At 51.8% G+C, this 18543-nt stretch overlaps 1 protein-coding gene across 5 annotated transcripts in view; it reads left to right on the top strand.

Moving 5' to 3' along the window:
• Positions 1-18543, top strand: part of RAPGEF1 (Rap guanine nucleotide exchange factor 1) — a 137502-nt gene that overhangs the window by 53137 nt on the left and 65822 nt on the right. The window lies entirely within an intron of this gene.

The following is an 18543-nucleotide window of genomic DNA, read 5'->3' as shown; positions in this document are numbered from 1 at the left end:
GGACATTACATAATCCAGTTCTTTCATCAATAGCCATATAATAATATTTTATTTGCTGGCACCTTGCATCTCTGCTTGTATGCACACTTTAGTTTTTAAAGTGTAGTAAGTTTTGGAGGAAGATTGTGGTTAAAGAGGAAAGTTGCTGGAAAATAGGGTTGTGCTGCTGATCCAGCAAAGTACCGGGAAGAAGCCCTGTGCATGTCCACCGTGCACGTTGTAGAGCCTGCTCACCTGCCTGCCTGCCCCAGAGCACACCTGGTCTTGTTCCCCAGGCGGCCCCTAGCACACAGTAGATGCTCTGTGAGTGTTTCTTTGGATCCATGAAGTCTGTAGCATGGCAGGTGGGAAAAGGATAAAGAAGAGTGGTCTTATAAACCAATGAAGAAAGAAGGGGAATCAGCTGGCCTGTGGGTCTCAGACTTGGTGTGCATCAGGATCCCGTGGAAGGCAGCTAAAGCACATTGCTGGGCCCACCCCCAGAGCCCGCATTCATGGGGCCCAGGAGATCCTGGGTGGGGCTGCTGCGCCTGGTGGGTCAGGGCCCGCTTTTGAGAACCATCATCTAGGCGGATTGCCCTTGTTTTCCAGATGAGACAAGAGATTTGAAGAAGCTGCACCTTACCTCACTGACAAAACTAATTAGTGGCAGAACTGACATTAAAAGCCAAACCTTTCCTCCCACTTTCTGACTTGCAGGAAAGAGAAATGTACTCCGATGTCTCTAAATCAGCGGACTGCTCTGGTGACCACATTCCCCAGTTTCTTTCTTAGGAAGAAAGACAACTCTGGGCAGAACCAGAGGCTGAGAGATGTTGTTCCAGATATTTGTTAGTTACTCTTGCAAAAGTGCCTGTGGCCAGTGCCCGTTTGTGACAGTATCTGCTGCCCATCAAAGGGGTGGTTTGTCTGGGAGCTGAGGAGAGGCCTCGCGTCATTGCCGGGTGTGTCCTTGATGTCTCTTGAGCGTCTGAGAGAAGTTAGCACAGCCCTGGTGCCTGGTCAGCTGTGGATGGGACCCTGCCTCCCAGGAAAGTTGGCCACCCACACAGGTGATCTCCACACTGTGTGGTTGGTACTGAACTTGGAATAGTGGGGCACTTTTTTTGTAATTTATTAAATTACAAAAATTTGAATTATTTTAAGAATAACTTTGTAAATTTTAAATTATAATTTAAAGTTGATTTACAGTGTTGTGTTGATTTCTGCTGAAGTGATGCAGTTGTACCTGTATCTTTTTCTGTACCTCCTTTTTCATATTCTTTGCTCTTATGGTTTATCACAGGATGTTGAGTGTCGTTCTCTGTGCTGTGCAGGAGGACCTTGTTGTGTATCCATCCTATATATGGTAGTTTGCATCTGGTAATTTCAAGCTCTCAATCCATCCCTCCCCCACACCCTCCTCCTTGGCAGCCACAAGTCTCTTTCTCTTCTCTGTGCTTGGGAATCTGTTTCTGTTTCATAGGTAAGTTCATTGGTGTCATATTTTAGATTCCACAAAGATGTAGACAAATACGGTATTTGTCTTTCTCTTTCTGGACTCAGTGTGATAATCTCTAGAACCATCTTTGTTGCTGCAAATGGCATTATTTTACTCTCTTTATGGCCAAGTGATGTTCTGTTGTGTGTGCACCGCATCTTCCTTGCCTGTTCACTGGTCAATGGGCGTTTAGGTTGTTTCCGGGCCTTGGCTATTGTGAATGAGTCATGTACAGGATTTAATAGGATATTAAATATTGCTGCTGTGAACATAGGAGTGCATGTATCGTCTCAAATAGTTTTGTTCAGACGTATGTCCAGGAGTGGGATTCCTGGATCATACAACAACTCTCTTTTTCAGTTTTTTTGAGGGCCCTCCAGACTATTTTCCACAGTGGCTGTGCCGACTTACATTCCCGTCAACAGTGTGGGAAGGCTCCCTTTTCTGGTGGAGCACTCTGGATGGACCTCGGAGCTCCGGGGCTTTCTGACACACAGCCCTTCTCTGCCTTCTCTGGCTGGGATAGGTAAGGATGTCTGACAGGCAGCCAGGCTTGGAGCAGAAGCTATTCAGTTTGGGCAGAAAGAGGTTATGGAAGGTGTTTCCCGTGCACACTGTTTCACTTTCCATCACCCTGCCTCCTCCTCCCTAGTAGCTTCCCACTCAGAAAGACTCAGTCACTGATAATGCTTAAGGACAACACTTTGGTGTCGTGGTTGAGTCAGCTGGCCGCAAAGTGAGCAGAGTCTGAGTTCAGGCCACTTCCCCAGTCGCTGAGTGACTTTGGGCCTAGTTATTTTCTCTGAGCCTTAGTTTCTTCATCTATAAAGTGGTTTTTACATTACTTTCTGGCATAGTGAGCACTCAATAAACTCTGGGCTATTTTAAGCAAATGTGGTGTGAAACAGGTTGGGTTAACAGCTGCCTTCAGTTCCTGTTTGCTCCCACTTCCTGTGGTCTTCGCGGCCTAAAGACAGGTCGGCCGTGCTGCAGACTTGGATTTTGCCTGGTTGCAATTTGTGTTAAGACAGGGTTGGGGGAATTCACTTTGTCTAGACAGCAAGACCACCAGTCCCTTGGTAATGAATCTCTTCATGGAAAGGAAGGTGGCCTCAGGGTGGCTGGCGTCTCACCCTGTTGGGGACCGTGTTTAGCTTCTGTAGCAAGTGAAGAAAGCCCGCGCTGAGCCCTCTGCTGCATTACCTGCTGGGAAACGCATTTCCCAGCAGCCTCGGGGGCTTCAGGCTCCCTGATCCGGGAGGACCCACCTCTCCATATTGACCTTCTGTCAAGTCTCCTGATTCACCTTGACCCTGCCGACCCTGGCCTTCTAAACATGCCCTGCCCTCTCCCAGGAGCACTGCTCCCCAGAAAGAAAAGGAAAATCTGGCCAACTGCAGTGAATCTTTCAGGCTTCAGTGTAAACCGGATGCCTTGCAGGATTGAACGTGGTTGTGAGTGTTGTTTGGTCATTAAGTTGTGTCCGACGCTTTGCCACCCCATGGACTGCAGCACGCCCCGCTCCACTGTCCTCCACTACCTCCCGGAGTTTGCTGGAGTTCGTGTCCATTGAGCGTGGCTGCCCACCATGAAAGCGGGCTTTGATGCGCACCTTTCCATGACGCCCTCTGCTTCCCTGTCTCCCACCCTCGTCCCCTGCACCTCCCACTGGCGGTCCCCCCACAGAAACTGCTCGCACCTGAACCCTGCCTCAGTCCACCTCTGGGAGACCCAGGCCGAGGTCCCATCATTCATCGCCCTATGCTGAGTGACTTGGGACTTGGGCCTGGCTTTTGTAGAACTTGTCACCCTTGTAGCGATGTCTCGGACTTCCCATCCCCGTCACCCTTCGGCACTGGTACCCTGTCTGTCTGACACCGCTGCACCCCAGGCCTCGAGGAGTCAGGGGTTTGAAAAGCTCTCTGTGCCATGTTCCCCTCGTGCGGTCGTCATCTCCACGGGGCTCCTCTCCCTCTGAAGAGGAGTGAGGGGGTGGGCCGGGGGTCTGCTGGCAGCCAGCCCAGGCTGGACCTCACTTCAAGGGCACTCTCTTTGACTTGTGGCCTTAAGGTAGGAGCAGGAGGGGCCGTGTCGCGGGTTGTTGACCCTCATCAGATGGCTGCCGTCAGTTTGCACCTCCCTAGGCTCCGGCCACCCCCGAGCCAGCAGAGCCGCATTAGTGCCATGGGCCCTGCGTGGCTCGGGCCCTAGAAGGGGGACATGACGCAGAAGAGAAGTGTTTCCTGACCCGCATGTGGAGCTCCAGAGTCTTTGTCCCTGGGCAGAGGCCCAGAGGGTGGCCTCTCAGGCTGTGGGGAGCTGGCACAGGGCCAGCTGTACTGCACAGAGGTGTGAGCTGAGCTCTACGAGGTGGGCTTCTCTAAGTAGGAGATCAGTTTTAAAGCTGAACAGTGCGCCGTGAGATTGGATGCAAGAGGCTGCCTGGTTCAGCATTCCAGAACTGGCCTCTGCGTGGTTGGCTTTGGCTCACCGCCTCAGAAATGAATGTTGGAGATAACGTGCGAGCCCCGTACTGCTCGGCCTTCAGCTGAGCTGCAGGACACACAGTTCCATGCTAGTATTTTTGTTTTGATGAGAAATTTAAAAACACTATTCTCAGCCTCTACCACAAAGAATACAAAAATACTGTTATTGCAAAGAAACTAAATCTATTTTGATCCCTTCTCTGTGGTGGTGGTTCAGTTTGTAAAGAAAGTTGGAACCAAAAACATTTGAAAAGGTGGCCTTAAAAATGTGCCAAACTTTCTGCAGCGTGTAGACCCATTTACAGATTCAGTCCACTGATTTTTGCACAGTTTGCAAACATATCCACGAGTTTTTTGGAAGCTGTGTATTTGTACTACAGTGCTTAGTTCTGAGGACGTTGTGGCTGGCAGACACAAGTTGGAGAACAAAAGCTGTCTTTTAGGAGATTTAAGTCACGATGGGTAAAAGATGGACCCACACGTCCTGCAAGAAATGAAGTGACATGTGTTCCTTTGCAGTCACTTGGTGGCTCTCAGGAGCTTCAGTTGAACACCACCAGACTTTCTTTCGTCCCCTTCACTCCGAGGCACGGGTTTTTGGAGACACAGAGCCTGGGTGATGGGAGCACCCCGCTCGCTGTCACATTGGGAGGATCTGTATTTGGGGAGGCTGGTCCTGGGCAGTCCCTTTGCTCGCTCTCCGGGAAATAGGAGGTTTCCCATCTTAAATGCGCCTTTCGTCTTCGTATGTGCCAGCACTTTAAATAGAATAAAGATTCTTCCCTTTCCATGAAAGAAACAATGCATTCACGGGCTGGGGGCAGTGTGACCTCCAGCCTCGAGGGCCAAGCAGCGTGGGGGCCTGTCACCCGCAGCCCTAACTGTCACTCAGACACCTCGGCCTGTCTCCTTTCAGCTTGCTTCTGGCTGCAAGTGCAGATGTGTATAGGTGTCTTGTTTATACCTTTTTAGACCAGTGCCCTGTCTTCAGCCCACCTCTCTACCCTCTTGAGAATCACTGTCAGAACAGTTTACTTGAGGGCAGAGACATCACCAAAGTAGATGCCTCCTGTAAGGAAGCACGGCATTATTAACGGAAGGAAGAGCAATGATGGATCACTTTGGTCCACCAGTTCTGGGTGGAGTACGGTATCCCAAGAACTCTGCATGTGGTTGGTTCCGTTTTTTTTCATTGTCTTACTCCTGCTCTGACTCACAGTGTAGCCAAGGAGACCTGGCTTAGCCCGAGTTTCTTGCCTGGGGGCGCTGGTTGGAGGTTGGGCCCCGCCCGCAGGCCTCGAGTTTATCAGTCTTTCTCCCCATCCGGAGGGGCTTGTCCTGAGGCATGTTCTGAGATGAGACCCTCCCCTTCTGTCAGAGTCAAGGGTCCACCTGCCTCTGTCACTTCCTGTGTGCACTTGGCCTTGCTAGGCTTGCTGTCCACCCCTCCCGTTCTTTGGCCCACTATTTGGAGTTTCTTAACAGCTTCACTGTTTTCCCCCAGACCTTCATCCTCAAACACCGTGCTTCTCAAACTTGATCATGCTGCAGAGTTGCCTGGAGGACTGGCTGAGCCCTAGTCCCTGGGTCCCTTCCCTAGAGACCCTGCCCCACAAGGTCAGGGCTGGGTGCAGAGCCCGCCTTCTGAGCAGCTCCAGGTCAGGGCGGTGCCACTGTCTGCCCCACTGTCCTCCCCTCAATCCTTCGCTCTCATGGAAGACTGAGAATCACCTTAAGGGATTGAAAAGTGAGAAAGACTTGAACACGTTCAGGATTTGTAATATACTCTGTGTACTTGATCACAAAGTAAAACGTTTCTTACCATGCTAGGTGGTCAGAAAAGCCTGCGCACTGCTGACCCCTCTGCCTCAGAAGCGACGCACCTGTTGGCACTGCCCCTGTGCCTGATTCTTAGTTCCAGACCTAGGTCGGGGAGCTCAGCCACGGTCCAGGCCACTTCTGGTCAAGACTAGCTTTGTGGTCTCGATGGCCCGTACAGGACCCCGAGCCGTAGCTCCTCTTTGTCCCAGTTAGAGAGTTCCCCCGCCCCCCATGCTCCCCAGGGAGTGGGATCTTCAGCATCTCAAGATGGTCGTAACTGAAATAAGTCTCAAGAAGCATTTAGCCTTACTGTCTGCAGTGGCCTCAGATGGTTTGTATCACATTTTATGCTTTCATCCAGGAAATTGGTTTTGGGACCTCTCAGTGGGTTGTGACCTGAGTAATCATCAGCAGGAGGGATCGGCCACGTGTCTGCCCTCCCACCCCATGTGGCCAGGGCTTACTCAGTTCATCTCTCACCCAGATCAGCCCTCATCCCTTTGCACTTTTCACAGCTGAAGTCTGCGTGTCTTCTAGGCTTACAGCTCTAGGGCTTCCTTCTAAGAGTTTTGTGGGTCTCTTAGGAAGTAAACCCCTTGTTTCTTTAGCAGTTGTCTCGCTCTGCTGTGTGGTGGAGCCCTGGGTGTATGGCTTTACTTCCTTGTTCACTTGTAAACTACTCAAGGGCAGGGCCTCCATTCCTGTTAAACCACAGACCTGCTGTGGGACCAAATGCCCAGCATCTGGCTGTGGGAGGAGCGCGCTGTGCGCAGGGCCAGGGCCTGGACTCGGTGTTCAGCCTGGTTTCGGCAGAAAAGTGAGTGTTACTTGCGAACAGCTGACTTTGAGACCACAAGTCTCTGCCTTCTCCCCATACGGCCTGTGTGTGCTCTTCCCCCCAGGCTGCCAGGATAGAGGCCTGCAGACAACTGGCAGGAAGCCGCCTCTTATGCATAGATTTGGTCCTTTAAAAAGAGCTTCAATTCTAGGAGACTTCAAGGATACGGCTGCTGAGGGAGAACAGGGGAAAGTGAGATTCCTTCTCAAAAAATGCACACCGTCTCCTGCCCTGAGGATTCTAGAATGAGACAACTGGATTTTTCCTAAAGGCACTCACTAGGGTGGGGTAGGTTTGGTAGACTTCTGAGTAAGAGAGAGAATTTGGAAAGAGAGGAATGTCATTTGGCTGTATCCAAGATCCAGGGAAGGGGCCAGCACCACTGAAGAGCTGTCTTTAAAAGTACATATTGTGAGGCCATCTGTTATTTATCACAGGCCGTAAAGGTATAACTTCTGTGAGAACTGGGAAGCCTTCTTGATTTCAGAAAATCCCCTTGCAGCGCTTTCTAGCCAAATGTTGGCAACTCCAGCAATCATGGAAATACGAGTTCTTCAGTAGCTGTTGGTTAAAAACTTCCACCCATAATCCCACCTCCCAAGAGGAAAGAGTCAGTGTGTATGACTTGGGCTAAGAGACCATGACCAAGACCTCCTCACCGAGGGCATCTTACTCAAGAGCTGGCATGGCCAGCTCTTTGATGCAATGCTCCGAGTGAGCTGCCTGGGTCCTGGTCTCTTCCAGAGGGTGTGAATCACTTTTACAAGCAGAACTGGCTGGCCTGAAAGTCTTTTCTTCTGCTCTTGTGGTGACTTGCTTCCCTGGTGATCAAAGCTGTGAACACATCTAATAAACAGCATATTTGCTAGGCTCTGGCTTAAAAAAGGAGGAAGAGGAGCCCATGCTGAGACGTGCCATCTGAGTCGGAAGCCGGGCTGGGGGCGGGGTGGGGAGGGTGTGGTGGAGAGCGGTGCGCACCGGCGAGCACGGGGCCCTGCACCCGTGGGCACCGGCTTGTTCCCCGTGGGGCACATGCGCCCTCCTGCCTCTGAACCCAGGCTCTGCTTCATCCGGGCTGTACTGAGGGTTCTTCTTTCTCTCTGAGTTTGGGGGCTGTGAAGCTGCACTAGGATCGCATCTAGTCTGTCCCTTGTTCCTCAGCCTCTGTCTCCCACCCTGGAGGGTCCTCCGTGGAGCGCTTCGGTCGTGCGCACACTCCGGCTGCGGGAAATGGTCCCGGGGGCTGCAGCTGCCACCCTCCCTGGTGTCTGCAGTCCCTGTGCATGGGCACCCGTACATTGGACCAGATACCGATTGGGCTGGATTTCAGGCTCTGAGATGATGAAATTCTGGCTTTGACTAGACCAGCCTGACTTCAGATTATCAAGGCCGCTCGGAGCCTCCCGTGGGCTGTTAGACCATCTGCAGCTGCGGAGGCTCACAAGCAGAGGGTGGGGGCGTGTCCCAAGCACTGGAACTGTCTTCCATTCTAGGCTTCTTTGCATTTTTACCTGCTGTGCTGAAGTTGTCCCCTGAGGAAGAGAAACGACTGGAAGCAGTTAATACTTTTCCAGCCGCTGCTGAGGAGGGACCCTGGACCACCTTTGTTTGGGAGGCCTGGGCCCTAGGCTGGCGGGAGAGCAGTTCCCAGGCCTCGGCAGCCCCTGTCAGGACTGGGACCCTTGCTGGCGCCCACGCTTCTCATCCCTCACTTGGCAGCGGGTGGGGAGCGGGGCCTATGAGGCGGGGCAGCCGGGACCACCTTGGTCCCCACCCCCAGAGGCTGGGGTTGATCCCAGCTTGATTTGGAACGTGTGGAGCAGAGTAGGGTCTGGCTTTTTTCCCTATGTGTATATGAACGGACATGATCGACCTTCTTGTGGGAACAGAGCCCTGGACACAGCCTGGGGGACAGGAGCAGGGGGCGGGTCTGTCACGAGGTGCTCGTCCCAGTGCCCCTTTGGTTCCAGAGAAAAGGCGCTGCCGCCAGGGGTGAGGGTGACGACCTTCTCCTCCGCTTCACGCCCGGGCAGCCGGAAGTGCGCCTTTGGAGACGTGGGCGTGTTCAGGCCCCTCGGCGTCCCTCACAGGTCTCTGAGGCCTCTTCCAAACCAGCCCCCTGTTTGCTGCCTCTGATGTCTTCCGTCGGTTCCCATGTCAAATGTCCGAAGCCTGTAGGTGCACCCCTTTCTCCTGCCCTGAGGAGCCCGCTGGGTTGTTACGCAGGGGCCCCGGGTGCCAAGGCGCTCCTGCTGGCACCAAGAGCTGCCCTCCTCCTGAGCGGGCTCTGAGCGGCCCGAAGGGCCCTGCCTGTACTGGGCATGTCTCCATCCCAGGGCTGCTCGCTGACCACACTGAGGACTCTTCTGGCTCCCCCCACAAGGCTGGGGGCTCTCTGGAGGGGACAAGGGGGTCCTGCTCCTCAGTGTGTAAATGTGTGTGGAACAAGTGGGTGAGCGGCTGAAGGAGGAGGCCTGTGGGCCCGCCCCACGCCCTCTGATGCGCCCTGTCTCTCTGTGGTGATGGGGACGGAAGGTGGTGGTCCAGGGGACCCTGTCCCTTTGCTTTATTCCATATTTGCCAGCAAGCGATTCCTGTAGAGTCCCAAACCACGGGCGCTTGTGACTCCCAGCTCCTTCTCTCGTTGTCTGTGAAGTAAAAACAAAAGAGGAACGTGTGCTCACTGACAAGTGAAGGTGTGTTTCCTCTGGAAGCCCAGAGGGCGGCCTGACACGTCGTGTGTTCCTGGGGGTCCCTGAGCAGGGCCTGGAGCAGCTGGTGCGGGAGCCGCTGGCCGCCTGTGGGTGCTCCCGTCCCCCCACTGCTGACCCCTGCTCAGGCGGCCAGGCGGGCCACACAGAGCCGCACGGTAGGCTCTGCGGCCCTTGAGGAGCGTTGTTGAATTCTGAGCTGGCACCAGTCCTAACATGCAAGTTCCTCTGAGGGACAGAGGCTGCTCCAAACAGCTCCACCTGAAGGACAAAGGTGAGGGTGGACCCGCATCCCGGTGCAGCCAGAATCCCGATGACGATGGGCTTTGGCCTCCTGCTCTCAGCCTGGCGTGCTCACATGCTTGCTCTCCCTCTCCCTTCTGTCTTCTCTAAAAGCAACACACTCTGGAGAAATGACTCATTTATGTCTCTGGAAGTCTCTGAAGTCTGTGGCTTTGAGAATCTCAGAGTCAATTCCAAAGAAATCCTTCCTTGGTACTTGGCGACCCTGGGGACAGGCTGACCTTGAGTGGTTCTCCAGTCGCCTTGTCTGTGATGTGTGTGTGCATGTTCTGGGGGTAGGGGGCAGGGGGTCAGGCCCCTGGGACCTGGTCTCCGCGTCTGCCAAATGGTGCTGAGAACCTGTCCCTCCCTGAGTTAACGTGATGATCACCCAGCTTCCAGTAGGGTGTTTAAATGCACTAGCTGCTGATGTTGGGCTCCGGGGAGGGAAGCAGCTATAAATCCCAGAGGGTCCCTTTTCATCTCGTGGGATATCGTCCATTATTTGACCATTTTTTAATAATTGGAGTAGGTATGGGGGAAACTGTTCAGTGCCCTTTCTGACAGATTGCTGGCAGGAGGCCCCCCACCCACCCCAGAATGTCCTCTCCAGGCTATGTTCACATGCACAAGTTTACCTGGTGGAGGCTGTGGTTTCTGTTTAAATCCTGAAGGACACTTAGTTACTGAATTCACCTCTTTCCCCACCCCACCCCCAAGTTGCTGGAAGTTGAGCCTCAGACAAATAAAACTAACAGCTCAGATGATGTCACCAAGAGTCCAGCTCCTCTTTTCATCTCAGCTGTACTTTTTTTCTTTGAATACAGCTTTTTAAAATTAAAGTAAAACACACATGTAGAAAAATACTCAGTCATAAGAGCCCTGGCTCAGTGAGTTATCTCCTCCATTTAAAAATTCTGCTGTGTTAAAACAGACTTCCCTGGTGGGCCAGCGGTTAAGACTTCACACTTCCACCACAGGGGGAATCGGTTTGATCCCTGGTTGGGGTAGTTCCACATGCCACAGCAGTACGGGCATTAATTAATTTTGTAAAATCTGCTGTGTTGAAAAAATAGTAATTGCCCATTCAGAGTGGTGGCATTTATCTCAGAACATTTGGGTAACAGCAGATGGCATTTATCTGATGTTTACTAGGTGTCAGTACTGTGCTAAGGAACCTTACATGGAGTACTTATCACATCCATAACAGCCTCGAGAGGTGAGACAAGGACCGTTATTCTCATTTCACAGATGAGAACAGTGAGGCCCCAATGGGCAGCTTACTCACAGCTGCACGCATTGAGGGGGTTTCATTTATGTCGGAGCTGCTGGTGGTGTGGGAGTAAGTTCACAGAGCTGCCCTCGGCTGGGTGTGGTCCATGTCACTCGTTTTGCCCACATTTCAAAGCAGAGGACATGATGTCACTGCCACCACGTGTGTCTGTCCTTGCTCCCTGCTGCCTGCGTTGCTGGGAAGCTGCGATTGTCAGAAATGTCCTCTGTTGAAAGTCTCCCTCCTCCACCCTGCTCCTCTCACCTTGCACAGCGAGTTTCCGCAGGCTCTCTGGCCCTGTGCCAGGTGGGGGCTTCAGTGAGATCCTGTAGTCCCTCCATGGGGGCAGAGGGCCTCAGAGTCTGGAACACCCAGCCTGGGGGTGAGAGGGCCCCCCGCGGTCAGTCCTTCAGCAAGTGCACCTCAGGGCACATTCCAGAAGCCCTTGAATCCAGCCTGCCCAAGGTGCCTCCTGTCAGGAGGCCAGTGGATCAGCCCTCCTCGCAGGGACGGGGAGGGCCAGCCATTACTAGGGCCTCGAGCTGCAGAGGGTGCTGGAAAAGTGTCTGGTCCAGCAAGAGACCACGTTCTGAAGACTCAGTATGGAAGAAAGAGAAGAAGTCTCGCCTGATAATTTTTATTTAGTTGTATATTGAAATTATAACATTGTGGATAATTTAATTTGAAACCACATGTGGCTCTTGTGTTTCTGTTGGAGAGTCTGTTGTCCTCTGGAGACCTCAAGAGGGAGAGCGAAATGTCTGGTTTTCCTCTCATCTTTTCCCTGGAAGTAGCTTGAACAGGATTCTCTCAACCCGGGTGACCCAAGCCGAACCAGCACAGCAGAGAAAGTTCTTGGTTGTCTCTGACTCAGCTGACACGAGTCAGTTGTGTCTGACTCGTGTGTCGGTGTTCCTCAGACAATCACGTTACAAATCAGTGTAAGCATCCCATTGACATCACTAATCAGATCCTGTTGTCTGGTGCCGGTTGAATGCTGTAGTTGTTAGCTGTTGCAGAGTCAGTCGTTGATTCTTGTGTCTTTGTGTTCACTAACAATCGTTTATTCACTTGCACTGTGTGCCAGTCTTGGGGCTAAGTGCCAGGTTCCAAAGTGAGGAAGACTTAGCCTTTGGCCTCAGGGAAGCGAGCATCTGGTGCCCGTCCTGCCTCATCCCTGCAGCCGTGGAGGGAGGGGGAGCCCCGTGCTCTCCAGCCCCCCGGCATGGAGTGTTTGCACCTTTTTCTTTGTATCCATCCTGGTGTGTATGTCGTAGCCTTGCTATATGGTTTTAATTTATTGTTTCCTGATAACCAGAGGGACTGAGCACCTTATCATCTGTCTGTTGGCCATTTGGATTTCCTCTCTTGTGAAGTGTCTGTTCATTTCCAAATCTGTTTTTAATCCTGACAGTTACACAAGTAAAGCAAAACCGGTAGCTCTGTCAGATCTGCAGTGAAGCCTGCAGGGGTGGGTCCCCAGGCCCGGTCTCCTGCCTGCACCCCCGGTCTCGCTCCTCGGCGTAGCCCCCGCAGGCCTGTACCCAGCTCAGGGCAGCTCGGCAGTATCTTGACAGGTGTCCAGTGCTTATGCCCTTTGGCCTGGCAGCACTTTTTCTAGGAGCCAGTTTCAGGCAGGGGCTCAGCGGGAGGGTGTTTATTCCTGTGCTGTTTTTGGAAGAGCAGGAGTTGGGAACCTTTGGTCAGGAGACCGTTTGACCGTGTTGTGGTTTGCCTTCCATTAGGACATTAGTCACGCATTAACTGTGCTCATGTGGAAGAATGCCCACAGCATATCACCCAGCTAAAAAAGCCAGTCACAAAAATACTTAAGCTCTGTATGACAGAGACGGGGAGTTATGAGGGATTTTCACCTTCTGTGTTATATATTTTTGCAGTGCTCATATTTTTATAATGAGGTTGTTTTAGTTTTGTCGCTGATAAAAGGAAAAAGGAGATGCTTGCTATTTCCATTAGTACCCCCAGCAACATCATAGCTATCCGTTGACTTCCTAAACCAGAGGGTAATATGAACAGATTCTCATGTCATAAGAGCCTATGGTATTGCAGCACTCCAGAAATTGTTTTCCCTGTGTTTGAATGTGAATAATCCTATGTTACGTAAGAAAGAGGATCTTTTACTATGAAATTGTTGGAAAAAATAAAACATCAGGTTACTTTGCGCTCTGCCAGGCTAGGATTATTTTTAGCCTTTGCCATACTGCATGTTGGCAGAGCATTGGCGGTGTTATCACATAACAGCAGCGGGTGCTGTGGACTCAGTGTCTGCTGTGTATCAGGTCCTCTGCGAAATGCTTGACATGCAGGATCACATTTAACCCTCACAGCAACCCGGGCAGCTGGGTCCTGCGGTTATCCTGGCTCTACAGGCGAGGAGCCCTCAGCGCAGAGAGGCCGAGCGCGAGTTAAAGCACCAGCTGCCTGACTCCAGAGCCCCCATCCTGCCGGCCACGCCCATGACCCGCCCGCTCTCACGTGTGTCTTTGCCTGTGCAGTCAGTCTGTATGATTCTAGATAAGCAGGCAGACCTCTTAAAAATGTGAAATCCTCACGTTTAAAATGGTTCTTCCTAATATCCGCGTGTACTTCTCCCCTCTGGTTGTCCATTCAGCCCATCTGGGAGCCGGGGGTGTGGGTGCTGGGAGCACACACGCGCCGCCCGGGCTTGTGTGTGGGACAAGCGGGGGTGCTGCCCGGGGCCCAGCTCTGCGCCCTGCGCCATCATGCGAGGGGGAGCCACCGCCGTGTCTCTCAGAGTTGGCTGTATGATCTTGGAGCCGCCTCAAAGTGTCATCCACACTGACCCTGACTTTGTGGTCCTGGGTGGACCTCGCATGGCGCAGGTTAGACCTTGTGTGGTCCTCTATGGTTGCTATGTAGACTCCCCCATCCAAGGCGGACTTAAGCCCTGACAGGGACGCTGCTAAGTTGGGATCCCAGCTGCTGCTACAGATGACGTCTGAAAGGCCACTGGGCAAGTGCATTTGTCAGCAGCAAGGAGAGACGGCTGTTCAGCATGGCCGAGGGGCACATTGAAAGTTCAAGGATGATACAGTGACGCCTGGCAGACTGCTTGGAAGAAGCTGGTTTGGCTCTGGTGTGCTTTTGGTTTGGGTTGAGATGTGATTCCGGGAACAGGCTGCGTGCCTCTCCTTAAGCCTCCCTCTGGATGGAGAAGGGTGTCTTTCTTGCAGCCCGCCTACAGCTTGTGGCAGCCCCTCAGGGCAGCGCTGCTCTTGGTCATGTCACGCCATATCTGCGGAAATTGACTGTGAGGTCATGTAAGCGTTCTTCGCCTGAAAGAAATGACTCGCAGGTTGGTCATTGGGGGTTCTTGACCCTCCTTGGTGCAAATGCCATACCGAGTAGTGGTTGGGCTTCCCCAGTGGCTCAGCAGTCAAGGATCCGCCTGCAGTGCAGGGGAGGCAGGTTTGATCCCGGGGTCAGGAAGATCCCCTGGAGGAGGGAATGGCAACCCCCTCCAGTGTTCTTGCCGGAAAATCCCATGGAGAGGAGCCTGGCGGGCTACAGTCCACAGGGTCGCAAGAGTCAGACACGACTAAGCACACGTGTACACAAGCAGTGGTTGAGGGTTTGTTGAGTTCTGTCCGTGACCTTTGAGGTCGTTCCAGCAAATCTGATAGACCACAGTGAGACACACCAGCTGTGGCGCCTCCACGTGCAGGAGGGCTTTTGTCTCTTTGGTTAGGTGTGGCCCTGTCACAAGGTGTGCAGGTCTGGCAAGCCAGGTCCTGGTGGGTGTGGCGCTGTGGGGGCCGCAGAGAGGCCCAGACCCTCCGGAGCTCACTTGGCAGCAGCCCTCCGATGAGATGTGGTGTGTACTCTAGTCCAGGGGCTCTTGTCACGGAGGCTGTCGAGTGTGTTCCAGGAGGCATGTACAAGAAAGGTCAGAGCAGTGCTGTTTATAGAAGCAAACACGCCAAAAATGACCCAGCGTTCACTGACAGAAGAGTGGATAAACAAAAGCGGCATGACAGAAGACGTGGAATTGCACAGGACTGAAAGCGAAAGCACTTCTGTACACGTCACCTGGGCAAATGTCAGACCTATCATTGAGTGAAAAAGCAAGAACAGAGGAGTATTTGCAGTATAATATCACTTAAGTTAGCTTCACAAACCTACTCATTAAACTCTACTTACAGATCTAAACTAGCATAAAAAGTAAGGTGTGATGAGCACAAAATTCAGAATCAGCTACCCGCCGTTGGGCAGGAAGACACCATCATGACGGGGCGTGTGGAGGGGGTGGTGGGGTTGCCAGTGTTCTGCTTCTTGAGCCCCGCTGTCCAGTGGGGCAGCCGCCAGCCTCTCTTGCTGTTTCTCTGCATTCCAATAGAAACTCAGTTTCTTGGTCGCACGAGGCACATTCCAAGCGCTTGGCAACCTCGAGCGGCCGTCAACGTTGGATGGTGTGGACAGGGAACGTGTCCGTCATTGCCGGAAGTTCCATGTGGTGGGTGAGGCCACTGGATGCATGGATTTCATTCCTTCTCTGTAAGTTGTATAGACTCGTGTATGAAATCTTTCAAAATTTTGTTTTAATTTCAGTGCTAGAAAATCTCTAAGCACACACATTTACCAAACCTGAAGTGTAACTTCCCAAGTGAGAAGTTGAAGAGTGGTCGGTGAAGTTACCTGAAGCTCTGCAGTCGTGTGACCATCTCTTTGGCTGCCCCCCACTGAGATGAGTGACACACACGAGGGATGTGAGCAGGGGTCCGGAAGTGTGTGGCAGGTGTGCATGTGCCGCACACGTTAGTGTGCGGCATGTAGGTAGGATCACCCTAACATAGCCGCCACCCCTGTGTCCGCCCACTCTGCCGTCACTGGTCGTCATGGTGCTTTATCTGCTCTCAGGTGCATAGTTGGAGTGCCCTTCCAAACCTCCTGAAACCTGTGCGAAAGGCTTTGTCGCTAAGCTGTTGTTTCAAGGCAGAGACGACAAGCAGCCTCCAAGTCGAAGCCTGTCCTCGTTTGTGCTGCCCTTGATTTCCAAACTTGAGGAGGTTGGTTGTCATGACAAACAACCTGCTCTTTCCGCTTGATTTATCGCATCTTGTGCTAGAGGTGGCTGTCTGCGGCTGTTAAGTACTCCAAGGAGGGAGATTTATTGGTAGATACGCGCTTTCTTTATGTGCTGATGTGGACTCCCAGCTGCCCTGGGACAGCCAGAGCCTGTTGCCGTGTAGTTCCTGGGCAGCTCTGGCTGCTCTCTGGCGAAGGTGTCCTTACCTGGCCACTCGGTCATAATCGGGGGTTGGGGGGGGGCCTCCACACCCTGTTTGCCTACCCTGTTTCTGCCCTGGTCCTGATGGCAGAGAGTGAAACTGGCCATCCCTCAGCCCCATGCCTACCCGTGTGTAATAGCTATGCAGGGCAGCAGGCTGGAGGAGGAGGAGGAGGAAGCTGGTTTGCCCAGTCTGTGTCTCTGAAGATCTTTGACCACCAAAGAAACCACGCATCCTGCCTATACTTCCCCATTTGTGTCTGCTTCTCTTGTCCTGCTTTCGGTCTTACTCACCGGGGTAGAAGTCACACCCTAGCATCTGACTTGGGAACCTGTCTGGAGAAGGATATGCTGTGACATTGGGGATGCTGAGGCCAGCGTTCTAAGGAGCAGGTGGGGGCAGGAAGAAGAGCAGCCTGAAAGAGAGGAAGAGACCAGCGGGCTCCAGCCAGGTTGAGACTTCCACTCAGCACTAATGGGAGAAGAGAGGGGCGTGCGTGAGGCCCGCCGTTCCCCGGGGTCCTGAGAAACACCTTCAGTGCTGCCGAGTGTCCTGGTCCGACCCGCAGCCAGTCCACATCACAGACTTAGGTTAAGCTCCTGGCACTGAGCAGGTGCCACGTGCCCCGCACATGGACGAGCACCTTCCTGCATTACTGCAGCCAGTAATTTAACCTACGCCACATCAGACATCTCAAGTAGAGCAATGTTCTCAGACAAAACTTGAGACTTAAGAGGTGCTGCTGAAGTCTGTTGACTCAAAACAGTCTGACTACAACTGCCCAGCCTTTTAACTACCCTGTGAATTACCGAAGTTGTTGTAAAGAAGCAAGTATAAACTGTGTGTGGGCCCCCCCTGCTTGGGTGGGGAAGAGGAGGGGAGCCGGAGCAATCACACCATCTGCTGGCATGCTGCGAATCCCAGGGCCGGCGCCGCCCGCGAGGACTGGAACCGAGAACCCCGGAGCTCCACATCGAGCAGCTCCAGCTGAGGAGAGAGGCGCACCAGCCCTCTGTGGATTTGTGTCCTTGCTGGGCTCTAAGAAGAGCTTCCTGCAGCTCTGGCTGGTGGACAGACAGCTGTGAGGCTGGGTTTGGTTTGACTGCCCTTGTGAACGAAGGTCAGGCCTGGCTTCTCTCTCTAGTCCAGAGTGCAGGGGGCTCCTAGATAATTGCAAAGGGTGAATTGTGTATCTGATCCTGCCTGCAGCCTGAAGGTCTTTGACAAGAGGATTGAGCCTTGGCCCCTGATAAGCCAGCACTAGTAGACACAGTGACACGCCTGTAATAGAGGTGCTATGTCGTTTATTTGGAAGGGTTTTTTGGGTTTGTTTGTTTGTTTAGTACTAAATTGCTGAGAAAATTGAAAGGGAGTGTATTTTTTTTATTTTTTAAATACACTTACTTTTTTTTTCCCATTGCATAGAATCATGTTCTCCCTAATTGTCAACCATTTTCAAGTATTTTCTATAAATTTCTGACATTAGCCAAAGAAGCAGTGCTTTCCATGGGGTATTTTCTCTTTGGCCAATTTGTTCATTTGTTGAATTAATGTTTCCCGAGCATCTTCTCTGGGCTACGTACAGTGTTAGCACTGGAGACACAGGCTTGAGCAGGACAGGTACAGTCTTCAGTGAGTGCGTTCTTGTTAGGAGATAAACACATAAATAATAAGATGGTTTCAAACCCTGGAAAGTGCTGTGGTAAATGAAGGAAGGCTGCTGTTTGGGTTTGTTTGTTTGTTTTTTTCCCCCAACAGCTTCATTGAGATAGAATTCACATATCTGACTACACGACTCTTTTAAAGTGTAGAATTCAAATTTTTTTTTTTTTATAGTAATTCACTGGGTTGTGTAACGATCACCAGATTCTAATTTTAGAACACTTCTCCCCCACCAAAAGAAACCTCTTAGTCACCAGCAGCCGCTCTCCATCCCTCTCCGCTCCCTTTAGTCTTAGGCAACCTCTCATCTATTAATACTTTCTGTCTCTAGAGATTTGCCAGTTCTGGACATTGCAGATAAACGGAATTATACAATATGTGGTCTTTTGTGACTAACTTCTTTCACTTAGCATCATGTTTTTGAGATTTATCCATGGTGTAGCATATCAGTACGTCACTTAAATGTAGTTTTAGGCCTGTGTGTTTTGTTTGTTTTGATGATTGTGAATGGATGCTTCTTACATTTGTTTTGAATGTTCCTTGCTATTGTGTAGAAATAGAATTGATTCTTGTCTGTGACCTTGTTTATGATGTATATCATCTTGTATCCTGTGAGCCTACCAAATTTGTTTGTTAGTACTAGTTTCTTAGTGGATTGCTTCAGATTTTTCATATACAAAATTATGTCATCTAGCAACAGTTTTATATGTCCCTTTCCAA

This window comes from Bubalus kerabau, chromosome 11 (assembly GCF_029407905.1).
Source record: "Bubalus kerabau isolate K-KA32 ecotype Philippines breed swamp buffalo chromosome 11, PCC_UOA_SB_1v2, whole genome shotgun sequence".
NCBI classification, from domain to species: domain Eukaryota; kingdom Metazoa; phylum Chordata; class Mammalia; order Artiodactyla; family Bovidae; genus Bubalus; species Bubalus kerabau.
Note: the sequence above shows the minus strand (reverse complement) of the source record. Positions and strands in the feature narration are given on the sequence as shown.